The 15,025-nt window shown below is 29.6% G+C and overlaps 1 protein-coding gene across 4 annotated transcripts in view; it reads left to right on the forward strand.

Annotated features, from left to right (window-relative positions):
• Positions 1-15,025, forward strand: part of LOC130901933 (class A basic helix-loop-helix protein 15-like) — a 163,192-nt gene that overhangs the window by 67,662 nt on the left and 80,505 nt on the right. Inside the window, exon 1 of one of the 4 annotated variants that reach the window (XM_057813639.1) lies at positions 8,542-8,780. The exons of the other annotated variants lie outside the window; for them this stretch is intronic. The gene's annotated coding sequence lies outside the window, so the exon portion shown is untranslated. Of the gene's footprint in view, positions 1-8,541; positions 8,781-15,025 lie in introns of those variants that run through there. 4 annotated transcript variants of the gene reach the window in all.

Below are 15,025 nucleotides of genomic sequence, written 5' to 3' on the forward strand. Positions count from 1 at the left end.
TCATCTGGAACGCTTCTATTTTATTTATGATGTTAGCTTTAAGCGTCCATGCCTCAGATCCGTGCAAAAAAATGCTCCTTACGCAGAGTGTTCTTAACCGGATGTGAACTGTTAAGTTTCTATTAGTGAGTGTTGATATTAATTTGCTGAATGTCCTATCATTTGGATATTTACTGCGAAGATGGCAGTATTTGAAATTGAACATCATGGGTGATAGGAACCCGTTTTACTCAGTTACTATTTCATTTGTAAGGATGTCATCTGATTTAACAATAGGCGCGTATCATGATAGTCTATATTATGTGATTTCAGATATTGAAAAAGGACATTGAAAAAGTTTTGTATTTTTGACTCGATCAATCGGTATTAAGAAGTCAAAAAAACATATATAGATATTTTTTGAAGCTATTCTGTATTTGTATGCAGAGTTTAGTGTGAGTTTAGATAAACAAGAAAAGGCTACAATAGACTGATCCCCCTGGAAAAATACATTGATATAAAACATCATCGTATGTAACTACAATTCCCATAAGAAAGTTCAGTTATTCATATATTTGGGTGCTTAAGTAAATTAAGTAAGTTCAATTGGATTTTACCTTGGTAATTATCGATATTCTATTTTTAAATGTATACTGGTCAATAAATAATTGTTTTAATGAAGCATCCTGCAATGTTACCCACAGAATACCACCTATGTGTGTTTTCCTTCTTTGCTGATTTCTGCAGCTATTTCGTCTATGATTAATAGGAACAATAAAAAGCTTAAAACGCTTCCTTGTCTCACTCTTCTGTCAGTTATAAATCTACTTGTATTTTTCTCGCTACCAACATTTTCTATTTTCTTATATATTTTTTCAACTACTCTATTTATCAATTGGCAACTAAGTTAACCATTCCCAATAATTTTCCATATTTTTTCTCTGTTTATACTGTCAAATGCTTTTCCTAAATCATATACTTGAACGTCAATTCTATTGCCTGTGTCTGTTATTTTTTCTATTATACAAAGTGAATATCCAACCTGTATATCGTTTAATTGTTGTCTTCCCCTTGTCTAAGTCTATCTTAAATTATATTACAAAGTAGCGATATACTTGCATAATTTTTGTAATCGTTTTTTGTGGATGGTGCTAATATTGCTATTTTTCACTCTTCTGGAATGGTTTGAGTATCCCAGTCTACTACTAATATTCTTTGGTATAATTCCATACCCTCATGTTCTAATCATCTATCATTTCCATCTATATTTCATCCATTTCCGGTGCTTTCCCTATTTGTGGTTTTCTTTATCTATCTTCTTTAATTCTGGCTTTTCTCGTATTGTACTTGTTCATGTTATATCGCCACGTTTTCTTCTTATTTGTTATTTATCTCTTCAGCTGTTTCTAGCTCTTGGATGTGTTCCATCATTCTGTCTAATATTGCGATTTCTTCAGTTATAATATTTCAGTTTGTAGTTTTTGAATTGCTTCTTGGATTTTTCCCCTCTACTGATTGATCTCAATATGTGAAATTGCATTTTTGTATTGCCGGCTGCATCTTTTTCCCAAATTCATCCCATGATTAGTACCAGCTTCTTCTGCTGATTTTTCCGCTTTCAATGTAATTCAATTTAAATATTCATATGAATAGGTGAATATTTAATTAAAATTGTAAGGGATTTTTTTGTTATTCGAATACAACTATACCTTCTTTATTATTATACCAACAATTGTGATAAAGTATCTTGGGTATATCTCTTAATTACTACCAATATTTTCCGGTTTTTGACCATGTTATATAAAACCCATATTAACAATGATCATATTATTCGAGAAATCTCATTAGTTTTGTTTGTTTAATTTCTCATTTTAAATTAACTGTACTACAAACGTTGTGGCCTCTATTAAATATTCGCTGAGTCAATGTCACCCAGTGAAATTAATTTTTTACGAGATTAAATTTAATATAAAAATAAACCAGTCTAATCCAATATTGACCACTTAATATGAATTTCTATGTTTTTTATACACTTTCGTCAGCCGGATACAGATATTTTAGTTCGAGCTCAGAATATCGCCTTGATGTATTTTATTTCAGATATCATTGAAAGAAGAAACACTTTTTATAGGATATGGATAATTGTAAAATATACGAGTTATCATTTACCATTTGTTTTATAGCTCATGTTTATTTTCGCTGCCAGTTATTATTGCGTTTTACTTAACAAAATGCCCATGGCTTTGTTTGAACATGTCTCTAGGAAATTGAAAACATAAAAAGCAGTAAAATGATACTTAAACACGCTTAAATATTGAAGAAAAAAATTTGTGTCCTAAAATTGTGCAAGGACGCTATTACACTGGTATTAATTCTTATTTGTCGGTTTTCTATCAAATTTCACCAATGAAATTTAATAATTTCCTGACTAAAATTCTTCAATTTGAAATAAATGATGACAGGAAACAGTGTAAATTCATACAATATGCAGTGTAATAAAAATCCAAACTGGAGTTATGATATCCATCTCAATGTATTATATATCATAGTCGACGTGAATAAATTAGAAAATCTGCTTTCATAATTATGGCAAATGATTTGTCACTTTTCGAAAAATGCGCGTAGTTAGATTTAAAAGCAGAGCTTAGATGTCGCTCAGATATCCAGAAGTCACTCATTTTGACTCGTAGCTACTTAAAAATTAATAACCAACAATATAGAACTTTGAATATGCTTCAATATTCACTATAATACAAATTATTACCATCTGCAAATATTAACTGCTAACCATTTTGCAATATTATAGCTAATTGTACAAATTTATATGGAAAGTGAGTATAATCTATTAAAACTTAAAATGACATTTATTTTGATTTATACCTCTTTCTATATGAACCTAAATGCTATAAAAAATGAAGCTTGCATTTTCCGTTGGAGTCAAAACAAAACAGCATGATTTTTTACAATAGATTTTTTTCGCAAAAAAATGAGAGTTTTTCGATTTGAGGTTCAAACAGGAGGCGATACTATGAAAAAAATAACTGAAAACTGGAAAAAAACGCGTACCAAGAAAAACGAAGTCAAGAAACTCAAGTTATTTTGAGCTCGTACCTCGTCTTTTCAGGTTAAAAGCAAAGTAGTAAGAGATGACCGCTCGGTTATACCCGTGGGGTACTTGAGGTCTAAATGAGAGTTACATTATTGGCTTATACGAAGTTTTAAGATATGACAACACTGATGTGAATATGTCAATTCTAACATTGCTATCATAAAGTTTGGCATTTTTAATGATGAACGTACCCAGACTGTGTGGTCATACGAGACCTATTTGAGTTGTTTACAGATACTTTAAACAATCATCTTGGTCAAAAAATGGGATCAAATCGCAAACATCTAATATTGTATGAAAATAAGTCTGTCAAAAATATTTCGCATTGGATACCGTATAATTTCAAAAAAAAGGCCGTGTTGATACCTAGTCATATCGCCACCATTTCATTAGGTCGACGTAGAATGATCAATTCTGAATGGTACACCAGCATTCGTTTGCCAGAAGTGTTCGAATAAATCAGGGAAACCAAATACCAGGAGACGAATTATCTCCATCACTACAAAGGAAGTCTCACACATCAAAAAAGCGTTTTGGAACGGGCACTTAATATTTTCTTCCCGCAGATCAAAAATAAATTGTGAGTTCAACGTTTTTCTATACCTGAAGAAGCGGTTGATGCGTTCAAATTATATATTTTGGAGGTACCATAATCGGAATAGCAAAAATGTTTCGAACGCATTCAAAAGTGTATTGTTCTTGATGAAGAATATTTTGGAAAACAATACAACCATTTTCAATTACGAATACTTGTTTTTATTTGTCTTTCTCAAAACTGAAGTAGCAACCTTCATAAAAATAGAAAGAGCTGAAATGTGCATTTAAAATTCAAGCAACATATTTTTCAATATTTCTACTAAGTTTTATGAAATATTTCTAACCCTCTTACACTATTTCCTCCCTTAAAACCCAATATGAAGGGCTAATCTTATTTTTATTGTTACAAATTTATTTAACAGCTATCAGAAGGGATGTTCAACGTGGCTTTTAAACACAATTGCGATGTTTTTCAAGTGAAAAAACGATACTGTGGGTACTATTCTGATCCCTTTACTTGTTTTTCTGATCCATTCATAAACGAAAACAATTATAATCTATTCATGATGTGAGTTTTTCTGCAAGATGGGCATTAAAAAATAAAGCAGATGCATAAAAGCAAATTGGAAAAGATATTTGTAGTGATCAAGGGCGGATCCAGGGTATTGACAAAAGGGGGGGTCATTAGTATTAGGACGAGTCCTCCCCCAAAGACAAAATATAAGTAAATTACGTTGTTTTTGAGAGTATAATGACGAATTTTACGCAATTTTTACTTTAAACGTCAATTACTCATCGACTTTGATTCATATATAATCATATAATTCCTACTTTTACATATTGCTACTTACGCCCTTTTGTAAGAAACAAAAAACGAAGTTAATTAATCCGGGTTTAGGCGGGGGGTCATGACCCCCCTGGATCCGCGCTTGGCAGTGATCTATCAACGTAGTATAGACAAGCGAAAGATTTCTTTCAAATATTAGTAATCATTGTTGACTCGTGGATCCATCATGCAAAAACAGAACTCACGCTGTTTCAAAAAAACTTGTAATGAAGAAATCTGTAATTTAAACATTGAAAATTCGCATTTAATTATCGAAAGATCACTTCTTGTGCTAATTTCTTGTATACAGTATACAGATAAGATTTTTTTTATTAATGTCGTTCACAACTATTCTCAGAGATCTTGTTTCTTACATAACTCTTAATCCACTCGCTAGAATTGCCGTATCTCGGATAATGTAATTAATTGATAGTAGGTGTGTAAATATTGTAATCTCCGTTAGGTCTGAATTTCACATACTTCATTTTTATTTTATTGGTAATGAGAGCTGTGGTAAATAGCCATGTAGAAGTGAAATGTACCAATTACATTTCACATATCGTAACAACAAAATTAATTCTTAAGTTTACAAGTACCCGACAACTAAATTAGAAGTTTGATTTAATTTATCATTAATAAATGTACGGGGTGTGATCATTGATATAGCAGATGAATTTTATAGCAACAATTAAGATGTATCTATTTCAACTAGAATCTTCATGCCCTTATATATGGAGATAAGTAGTGAAAAGTTTTTTCCAGTTACGGTTGACAGTATGCTACTAGTAACACAATACTATGTAGAAAGTACCAAATAGGATCTCGAAATGTTGAAATATGTCCATGGTATTACGTAATAATATTGAAAAGTTTTATAAGTGGACAGTCATTGAGAACGAAGAACGATTATGACGTTTTTCGGTCAGAAATAATACAAAAAATATCAAAGATTGATGCCAAAAAATCGTATTTCAATTTACATAAAAGTGAAAGGTTGTCTTCATGCAGATGATAGTTGTTACTGTAAGTGAAATTGGTTTCTATTGCGATGATTCTAAGACAAATCAATTTAACAATAGAAAAACAGAGTTTCAGTTCCCCTTAAAAGACCGATCAATCAAAGTTGATCAATAACCCATATCAAACCTGGGTTGATATATGTTTCACAAATTCATATAAAATAGTTTTATTTAGCCATCGATAAAGATATTGCGCCAACTTACAATAAAGGGATGACTAAAGAAATGGAACAGTGCTTCTCGTCTATTCATTTGTGCAGCAGAGTTTTCCTGAGAGAAATAAGTATCAAATCATTTATTTATTTATTCTTTATGGCTCCAGATGTTTTTGTATTAGTTCCTGACAAATGAAAGTATCTAATTCTAATGTATTTAAAATAGTATTTTACTTTTGCCCTAAAAACAATTATATTACTAAATTCCAATGAAGAGTTTCTTTCTTTTTTTCTTTCGATTTTTTTCTTCACAGACGAGGTTTAACATTACAAGAAGGTCTTGAAAGGAAGAGTATCTCAATACTGAAACTATATATGTTGAACCGACCGATTTTAACGATTTAGCCGATGAAGAGTATGATACGCAAGCAAAACTAGTCTCATCTGACAGTAAAAAGATGGATTAACGTAGCCAACTAGAAGAAAGTGTTCAAAAAATAATGCCAATAGAAACCCATAACTTAGATAAAGAACAAAAAAGTAATAAAAAAATCTAAGCAATATGTTAATAAAAGGAAAGAAGCTTTTTAAGGAGATATTAGCAGATTATTCCGAGTAACTGAGTAAAACAGAATTATTTCAACTTTTGTTAACATTATGAAAGAGGGAAAAGTCACTAAGAAAGAGTAAAATGGACATTAGCAATCCCTATTTAGAATGTATGTGATCAACTACCACGAAAAAGGTTTTATCAGTATTCTAAAAACGTGTAAACATATTTTTTCAAATTATGGCAATCCCTATTCCAGTGATGTTGACAAAATATAAAAACTACAGCTTTTTATGGATGAGTAAAGAATATACTGGAAGTAGCTAACTAAAAGCCCAATGTTTCTATATACTAATTATTTTCAAAGAAATTGAGGAAAATTTTTGTGGATCATATTAGCACATTCAAAGCATAATAGTTGCTTCTGTTTCGGGAGTTTTTGCTTCTTGTCAAAGATTCAACTAAGTTGGAATTCCTAGACCTTTGGTGATTTTAATACCAAACTATTTCAGCTACCACTACATAAACACAATTATAATGTGACGCGCGTTTCAATAACTAAGTTACCCTTTTCAGAGAGATTTTTTATTCAGTTTATCTCCAGTCAACGCGTCAGACAGTGTTGTTTTGGTGGTACCCTAAATATTGTGTTCAGCATAAATTTAACGTTGGGATAGGTACATGGCACCGGGAGAAGTACTTTGAGGGATATAAATTCAAATTTTATATTAGTTTACTCTATTTTTAAAAAAATATTTCATATAATTTTTAACCACACCTCGTTTATGATAATGAGCTGTAGTTGTTGATTTAAATTAAGTTCTAATAAATATAACCATATCATAATTATCTACGGATTGTAAAATATAATTATATGGCCTTATTTCAGTTTACAGTGAATAAAGTTCCTTTCATAAATAACATCGATTTTTTAGGAGGTATTGAATAATTTTTATCTCATTTCAATAACATCGTGTTTCTACACGCAACTTCCTGAACACATGGACTAATCATGGATATAAAATAAATTCATTCTTTTTTCGTCAAAGTCTCTTGCAGATTTTCTTTCGCGTCTCAATAAGCAATTCAATAGGATCGCAAAGAACTTATTCAAAACGATGAATCTCTTTTAGTCTTTTTAGACTGAATTATCACCAATAATAGGGTAGCTCGATTAATTATGTTACGAAGAAATACATCATTAATAACTGATATTATCGGCAGCAGGAGAAATATAGTACCTCACGCATCAGATAGAATCAAACGAACATTTAAAGAAAACTTCGAGAAAGTGACGAAACATCAAAACTGATCTACGTCAAAAAAATCATACTATATTCCCTTGGCTGCTCACAATGATTCGAAAAATATAGAAAAGCGTTTTCAGTTTTTCATTATTTTACAAGAATTAAAAACAATTCTGATTCTAAAAGAAACAGAAATGAAGTAAGAATGCATAAATTGTAATCAATTTTTGAAAAATTTAATTCCCAGCTTGAAGGCATTGATAATCACCTCTGGTTGACTTCAGTCCTAATAGAAGGTATTCTTACTTTTTTTTCGGTGGGAAGGAAATTACTCTGTAAGGTCTAAATGAGAGTAAGTATAACAAAAGAAATAATATCTTGAGACGTGATAAAGATAAGTGAATCAAACGTTAAGTGAAAAATAGATTAAATAATAGAATAGCGAAAGAGTAGTAATGCGCTGAAGAAATTGGAATGTACATAAACTGATGGGGCAGTAAACGTGAAGCAAATTGAAGTATGTTGAGTTGAAGGAGGCCCGGAATTAAGTGGAAATTGGTCCTGGATGGTTTTTGTAGGATTAAATGTCATAGATGCTAATACAACACAAACACCCTAGACATTTTTGAAAATGTTGAAAATACTGCGATTGATGAGATGTCAATTGTTTGTTTGGTACAATTAAGTTATATTTTTATGATTTTTCATTGAAAAGAAGACTAGCTGAGCCTTCGTTGACCATTAATCCTTGCAAGAGACTCAAAAAATTTAATTAATTTCAAAAAATCAAATCAGAAGGTTCAAATTGCAAAGAAATTAATTAAGAATAGAAAACTTTCAACTTTCTCTAAAAATACTACAAAAGTTTGAATCAAACATATAAATGAAAAAAATCACACTTCGATTTTGATCAATTTTATAAAAAGCAATTTTTAAGCCTAATTTATAGAAAAAAACAGCCGTACATAGCATCCATCGAAAGCACAGTTAACATTTTTTGGAGGTGCTAAAAAAATTAAAAATTGAATAAAACTAAAAATTGATAATGAACCTTTCAGAGGGAATTACTGGAGGGGGTCGCGGGGGGAACCTCACGGTATACCCGGCTGCCAAACTGCGATAGACTCGACCTAGATTTTTACATCACCATTCACCGGTTAACGGGAAAGCTTATTTGTAATTTAGTTAATTCAGTTTCACTGGTATCTCGCGAAGACTCAGGTAACTCGAGGCCGCGAACGACCGAACATTAACTAACGGATAATACCAATCTTAGGTCAAGAATTTAAACTGAATTGTTGGTTTTATAGTTATAATTTTTAATAGTGTCATATAAGTTACGGATGTATTCTTTTCAGGTAAGCGTAGACTGAATTTTTAAATTCTCAAATTTATAGATACTCCAATGTAAAACTATAAGTAGAATAAAATTAATTTGCATTTATAATTGTTCTTATCGTCAATCAAATTTCCTTCCAAACACTCTTGTTTTTTATTAAGTACTTGTTAGTATTTCATGTAATTAGAATGGTTAATCACTGTACTAAGTGTCTAATGTATGTTATTCTGATGAACCACAATATAACAACACGCATAACTCATTCAATGTAAGTTAAAGTGAACTTAATCAAAGCCGAATGAGATATATCGAGAAAAATTGGGACAATTTAATTCACAAATTGGAGATATTTCTCGAAAAATAATGATAATGATGACGTATCTAAAGCTTATATAGTAATCTTTGTATTGAAACAATTTGGATTTGAGAATTATTATATCTGGCGTTATCTACTGGATGGTAGAGTGGTACAAAACCGATAATTCTATGACAAAAAATTACAAACTAAATTTATTTTAGTTTGGAACGGTTCAAAAATACACATTTTTTATTATTAGATGATTAGATTTATAAAATCATTGATGTTAGTTACAAATGAAATATTTCATAACAAACGACATTTATGGCTAATTTACTCCAATGTATCATTTATTCACAAACAAAAATACCAACAAACATTTAATTCATACAAGGTTGAGATTCATATCTAGCATAAATATATAAGGCGGAACATTCCACGAGAATTTGGCCGCTCCTTACGATACTTCGCAGTTCGCATGACTTCTTATAGTTCCATCATCATCTTTCTACGCAGATTTGTAGCTTTCGGCCTCTTCCGTTATTCTTCTTAATCTTCCAAGGAATCGTCTTCTTGGCCTACCTTCCATTCGTCTCTAATCTTTTACCCTTTCCATTCATAAATTGAGCTACCGTCTTATCCATATTATCTCAACATCTGAAGTTTTATGAATTTAACTAGTTTTATCTTTACATCATCTTTTTTAGTTCCTCATTCCCTAATTTTCAATATTTATTCTCATCTATATTATTTTCAATATTTTCTTTTCCAGGTTTTTCTAACTTTTCTAAAATGATAAATGAATTCCTGAATTTATGTGGTCCTTCATCTTTTTTGATCTGTTATCTCATTCATTTATATTATTGCCTAAGTTTTTGAAACTCTTCTACAAACCTGTACTTTTCTATTTTTATCTTGGTCCTATCTATTTTGTCTTTTTTTTTTATTTATCCTTTGTCAATTCTTCTATAGCTGTTATTTCTTGCCGTGACAAATATGTCGTCTGCACATGATTTGGTATTATAATTTTTTCTATAATAATAATTTATCCCGTAAATTAGACGATGACATTTAACTTTTATATCCAATTTGAACTACGGTTGATACAAATATATCGACAAAAATTACAGTACCTGCAGAAGTTCTATTGTAGAATATCACCTACTTTTTAGAAGTATTGAGTACTCAATTAGGAATAGACCATGTATCGCATTATTTTAGTTTGCTTAGACTAATAATAAATATACCCTTAAGAATATGATAGTTAATAAACAAAATAACCTGTTTTATTTTCAATCATATCTGTAACTCTAATTCTCTCTGATGAAAATATATCTTGAAGCTTTGATTTTCATGAAATGCACATGAAGTTTTAGATGTTTATTGATAAGGTTATGTAGACAATAATAACGTTCACAATCCTGTTCCATCGGCTCTCATTATTTTCGTGAAATTAATGCTTAAATTTTCATTATCTTATCTCCTTTTTATATGCCAATCATCTTTTATGTTACTTTTGGTGGTATACAATGTACATTAGTTGGAGAACTATCTAGAAAAAAGAACGAAGAATATAGATGCAGCTCTACAGGATATTGGTACTTTTCATGTCTTGAATTGACAAAAATAAAACATCATATTCTAGTTATTCTTATTTATGGATATAAGAAGATTGAAACTAAATTATGTAATGAAAAATTAATAACTAAGATTAACGCGCAATTTTTGTATTATAATGAATGTGGTAAACAAATTATTATTCATTAAATGTGGAAAAAAACAGATTGTTTTCTCAAAATTTTATGGAAAAGAGAGAAATTCTTCAATATATTTACTCGTTGAGAGTAAATATTTTTGGAAACATGATAAAAATATATGATAGATGAAATTATATACACGTACACATTTTAAAAGTGAGTGATTCTATGGGAACCCGGAAATTATTTTGAAAGATAAGTTTCATACCATTTTTTTTTATTTAAAGTATTTTTAGTAATGAAATTATCTGAGTTTGTCCTTGGCTGCTTAAATAAAACAAAATATACATGAAAACACAGTTTTCGTTGTAAACAAATATTTAAAAAATCGATTCTTCAATATTGCCTACCGTTTCGAGTAATTCGTTGACCTTTCAATCGACATGTTGCTTCACGCTGTTTTAGCCTACAGCCATTTGTAGAATAAATTAATCAAATTATTAGGAACGGAAAACATCACATTGAGATATTTCGAAGCAAATATTATGAATATGTGACGACTTCCTTTTCAAACTAATTATTAACGAATTCTTACACTTCTTCTTCCATGATCGCCCCTGACTGACTAAACAAAACTATAATTAAGCAGAGCAACTTATTTTTTATAAGTATCGAAAAGTCATATTTGAAATTGTACAATTTTTTCAATTATATATAAGTTTTTGCAATTCTGGTGATCATACCTAATAATTAGGTTTTAATAGAAGAAAACACAATTCTATAGTTTCAAAGAGATTTCAATATTCAACATAATCAAACTAAACCAGAAGTGAGATTGTGCTGCTGTAACCTCATCGTTCGATGCGAATCTTTTTCTATATATGATTTATTGGGATACAAAAGTAACCAAAATCGGGTCCTCTTCAATGGATCTTCAGATCCAGCTAATCTATTCCAGTAAAAAAATCTGATGATAATATCTTCTTGCTAGATTTTTGAACTCTCCTTGAATCCCGAAACCTGTTTCGCACCTCTCCTTAGAACCTTGTCATTCAGAATCATGGTGTGTCAATCATGTCATTCAATTATAAAACACAAAAACTTTTTTTACCATTTCTAAAATGCACTAAATGTTGTTGATAGTGTGTTTGGGTTATTTTCTGTAAAGACTACAGACAACATAGTGTTCACACAACCTATTTATATGTCTAGAGCTTGTACAAAATTTACTTGTACTTGGAAATGCGTCAGCCTATATTTCTATTGTTAAAGAGTCCTTCTATAGTTTTAGGAATCGTGGTTTTAGGTTATGTAGCTTCCAAAACTGAACAATAAATTAAATAATTGGTATATATCCCATGCCAGTAACAGAAAGTGTCCAATGTTATAGTAAGAATATATTGAGACACAGGTTTGAGAAATGAGAGAAGATGGCGATTTGCTTCACAAAATTTTAGAAATTCGAATAATACATAATTCAGTAAGGAAACAAAGATAAGGTAAATCAATTTATGTTCAAGTTGCGTGGTTGAAAACTGGAAATTGTCTTTAAATAATTCAATTGTTTCTTTCTTGAATTTTTGAGGAGATTATTATATCTGGAAAGTGGTGTAATCCTGATTTAAATGCAGAGAGTGTGATTGTCAATTGAGAAAATTTTCAAGAAGTTTAGTTAATATCACATTTGAATATAATTAGACGATATACAAGTGAAAATAACCTGCAGAAGAGAGGTTATCTGTTGAAAATACAAGAAGCTAATAATTAATATTATTGATCAAGTATTGCACTAAACTTGTGTTATTTGTACTTTTGTGCAAAAATCAAACTTAAGTAGAAATTAAAAGTTAGATTATGTGACACCCATGGATATCCATAAAATTAAATATTCCATAATATTGTCAATTGTGTTCTCATTACCAAGGTCGATAAGAATCCATTAGTCAATGTAATTTTAGTTCATAATGTTTCATTATAAAAAATTGATTTTTAATATGATGATAGTTAAAATCAAATAAACAAGTAATTGTTAACAAGTTAGGAAGTGATATTTTTAATTTTCTAATTGAGAAGAATGAAAAGTTAATCTTTCATTTATGTTCTAAACAAAAATTTGCAGTGATTATATCCTCCACAAGAGTGATTTCAAGTCAATTGAAGATGGTGTTGAACGACCAGAATAAGCCAAATTATTTCTCCATCGCTTCTCTAAGCACTCTTATGCTAATTATATTCTCAATTCAACGTTAAGTATGTAGCACTTTCGGTGTTTTCGTAGAACTTCCATTCCACGAAGCTTCCATTGTAAAAATTGCAATTATAAAAATGATGTAGAAAGACATTAAATGATGACGCTCAAATTTCATATGGATAAAAAGTTGTGTTAGCGAGAAAAATAAAATTAGATAATTATATCAAAAGTGGCTTTCAGATTAATCGTGTTATAAATTTTCCAAAGATTTATTGTATTGTACGTAAAATAACAGATATAATTCTAGTTTTGTGCACTTGTGTGTGAAAATTCCAATTTACTACGTATAACAGTAATGGGCATAGATACATGTCTGTGAGTATAATATCCCGTACTATAATAAAATCGAAAGAATGCAGTTTTCGTGAATTGAATACGAAATCTAGAATAACGGTTTTCACCATTTTTGTAAGTCAGTGTCATTAAATTTTTAAATTATTTTTGTTTCAGAAGCGAATATTTTAACGATGTACAATTGAATCATTTGTTTACGAAACTATTTTAATTTAGACTTGTAGTAATGAACTAAGGAGATCTGTTTTCTCAACAAATACAGGATTCATTTCTATAATTGTAGTAATTTTTGAATATTTAGTACTAAAATTTATCAGTTTCTCTTTTTTCGTTTCGTTTTTCATTAAGTATTTATTAAAATATTTTTATAAAGACTTAGAAAAAGTCGAAACGTCAAATTTTATCTTTCTTTTAAAAATTATTTAAGAAATAAATTTTGAAACAGAAGACACCTAAAATCAAGAACATTTAGAATCATAAACATGTCAAAAGCTATATTATGAGCTGTTTCTTATTGGGAACTGGCAATAAAACACCAAAGTGGACTAACTTTAATATATTTTCCGAGCTTTCTAATACTTATGTATTCATCGTCTGGGAAATAATTAATTGAGATTTGTGGTGGTTTTGAATCGTATTCTTTTAAAAATTTTCTCAAGGTTTCAAAATTCCAATTGACATTGATAGAAATATTGATTAATATTAATCGAAATAAGGAATGGGCTCAAGAAGAAGATATACCTATGCACACTGCACGAATACTTAGTATTTCAAAAGATAACTGAAGAGATGGATGTAGGAAAACAAAATTTAAATAGAATTTAGTTGTATATATGAAGCTGGTAAAACGAAACTTCATAGATTCTGTCAATCTTCCAATATAAAATTTGTCGCGGTAACATTAAATTTTCATTCTAAAAATTTCATTGACTAGTATAAAAAACCTATTAACATTATTCTGTTTCTCCTTGTTATGTATTCAGGTGATTAAAAGTTATCAAATATCACAGAAATGTAACAAAAACTTTTTCTGAATACAGATTCATGGTTATAATGTACAATTGAACATCTTCCGTTGACTTGAAGTGAGCAGAATTCATCTTCTCATCGTAGTAGTCAGAAATAGAAGTCTTATATAATAATAGATGTGATATTTTAGATGCTATTAATTTGCATATCATTAGATGCTATTAACATATCGGAATGTGAAACTAATGCATTAAAAGAAGAGAAAGAGATATATATATAGATATATATATATATATATATATATATATATATATATATATATATATATATATATATATATATATATATATATATATATATATATATAATGGTTTCTATATAAGGCTAAATATATTGTACAAATTCCAATAATAGTAAAAGCGGAATTATTTCTTAACATCCTGGTTAGTTGCTTGAGAACTATGCATATTGTTTATATATTTCATTTTGCAACAAAAGGAATATTTTAGATATTTCAACTTTATCAATAACATCACAAGTTTGACTTTCAAATCGATTTCTACTTCTCATAGCAGCGAACAATTTATTTAATGTATTCATCTACGACGGTGTTATTGCAAGAAATTTAGAATTCTCATTCTCTCTCTCATTCTAATATCTAAATGTTTGAGAAAAAAAAATAAATGATAATTTTAGTCACACAAAATAATTTACAAATTACTGTGTAAAGTGATCACATCAACGTTACTGTTGAA

The sequence above is a fragment of the Diorhabda carinulata genome, chromosome X (genome assembly GCF_026250575.1).
Source record: "Diorhabda carinulata isolate Delta chromosome X, icDioCari1.1, whole genome shotgun sequence".
NCBI classification, from domain to species: Eukaryota; Metazoa; Arthropoda; class Insecta; order Coleoptera; family Chrysomelidae; genus Diorhabda; species Diorhabda carinulata.